The sequence below is a fragment of the Propithecus coquereli genome, unplaced genomic scaffold (genome assembly GCF_000956105.1).
Source record: "Propithecus coquereli isolate 6110/MARCELLA unplaced genomic scaffold, Pcoq_1.0 Scaffold39, whole genome shotgun sequence".
Taxonomy (NCBI): domain Eukaryota; kingdom Metazoa; phylum Chordata; class Mammalia; order Primates; family Indriidae; genus Propithecus; species Propithecus coquereli.
The window spans coordinates 6,185,350-6,187,691 of record NW_012149618.1 but is presented as its reverse complement, the minus strand read 5'-3'; positions in this window follow the sequence as shown (position 1 = coordinate 6,187,691).

The following is a 2,342-nucleotide window of genomic DNA, read 5'->3' as shown; positions in this document are numbered from 1 at the left end:
GCTCTTGCTCAGGCTGGTCTTGAACTCCTGAGCTCAAGCAATCCTCCCGCCTCGGCCTCCCAGAGTGCTAGGATTACAGGCGTGAGCCACCGCGCCCGGCCTTAAATTAGTTTTTAATACAAGCATATGTGTGTGTATCTGTATGGTCTCACCTTCTTAGATAAAAGGTAGCGTAACTATCCACATTGTTGTCCACCTCTCTTTTTCCACTTGACATACTCTCCTGGAGAGAACTCCCCTATCAGCATCTGTAGATGCTCCTCATGCCTCTGTACAGCTGCACTGAACTCAATCATACAATTACACCATGGATTATTAGATCAGTCCTCTACCATGGATAGTTAGGTTGTTTCCAGTATTTTTATTCCTAAAAATAGGATCAAAATGAAGAGTTTTGTGTATGCCTCTTACAGTTTTTTGACAGTGTATTTTTGGACTTGGTTTCTAGAAGAGGGATTCTGACACAAGGGTAAATGCATCACAATTATGTTAGCTACTGGCAAATTCTCCTCCACGGGGATAGCTGGACAATGGTGAGATCATTTGAACAAAGCTTCTTGAGAGCGCACATTTCGAGCCAACTTTTCTCCTTTTAAGAGTTCAGATACTAATATTTTGGTGAATCATATCAAAAATGATTTCATTCTTGTCAAAAATATTTTTTCTGAGGTAGATGGGCTTGCAACTCTTTTTTTATTTTAAATTTGTAAACTTCTGTACCGAGCTTTCATTTAGGACAGGATGCTTTCTGAATGACCTAAAAAAATCATCAAGAATATATTGTGCAAAAAGAATGGGTGGGCTGAACACTGTTTGGGATAACAGAACTATCAGACACCCTTATCTTGGCTGTCCATAAGCTTATAATCCAGCTAAAGTGATAAGACTGAAAAATAACTATAACATAAGATAGTTTATAATAGTCAAGTGAGAGTTGCAGAGAAATATCACCCATGACAAGAGAAGGACATTTCAAGCTAGACTGCTCAGGACAAGCTACAGAGAAAAAGAGGGACTTTACTAGACTTGGGCTGGTTAAGGAAGCATATGTCAAGAATATGTGCAAAGTTGGGAAGGGGCAAGGGGACATGATGAGGTTTGGGGAATCTGAGGTTTGGGCAACCAGTCGTGCTGATATGAAAGGGTTCATGAGGGGAAGATGCCTAGGAATGAGGTTAGGTTGGGCCTGGAGGAGCCAGGCGAGGCAGAGGAGTCTGGACTCTCCAACAGTCAGTAGAAAGCAGTGAAGGGTGTGAGAAGGGAGGCTCCATGATTAAACGGGTGTTGTGGTAGGATGAATGGGTCCAGTGCACTGAGATTGGTGTGGGGAGAACCTGGGAGCAAGAAGAGCTGATTGGATGTTGCTGTTACTGTCCAACTGGTTCTTTGCCCACTGAACAGAAGGAAGCCAATATGCTGAATCGGGTATTGCAGGAAGAAAGAGTCTGATGTTTCAGGGCAGCCAAGTGAAGAGATGGGAGAAATTTCTCAAAGCCATCTCCTCAAGAATTTTGGGGCAGAGTTTTCAAAGATATTAATAGTTTGGTGGACAAAGGTCTAGGGAATTGGGTCAATTATAGGAAGGCAAGCTATGAAATAATGGCTGGTTAACTTTTCACTATGCCTATACTCCTATAGAAATCAGACTTCTACTGCAGTTCTTGCCTATGGCCCTACATTACTTTAACATAGGTGGTTTCATTCCCAGACTTGCCGAGGTCTGATGCAATCGGTGTGGTATGCAGGACACAAGGGCTGCCCTGAAGAGGAAGACAGAGGTGGTGACAGCTTGAGAGTCTACATATTGTGAAGCTGTAAAAATGCAGGAAAACAAAGTAGTACCTGTATTTTTTAATCATTCATGCAAAAAACAGAAATGTAACACGTGTGAACTATTTAATTCACTTCACTTTATTCTGGGATGTATAGAACAGGTAACACAAATCACAAACATACCAGGACACTGGAAACTAAGGCCATTCTGTGAGTTATTTTTAAACCTTGGTGTTTTGCACATAATCTTTTAAAAAACGAATTACTGAAACCAAGATTCTCTTCTGAAATAAAAATTTAAGATAGGTACAAGATAACATTAGGGCCACATCTGATCTGAAGCTCATTGTTTAGCAAAGCCATTTTCGTTTTCTTACAGCGTAAATGACAGCTCTGAGACAACCAATGCCTTGGCATCAAGCTCTCTTCTCCACGTGCTCTATCAGTTGTGTTCACCAGCTATAGTGACCAGTGTTTAGAGACCATTTCCCTCCCAGTGAGTAGCAAAAAGAGACTTTACCTAGGAAACACAGTGCAGAATTCTTGGAACAAGTAAGAGAAAGGGACCC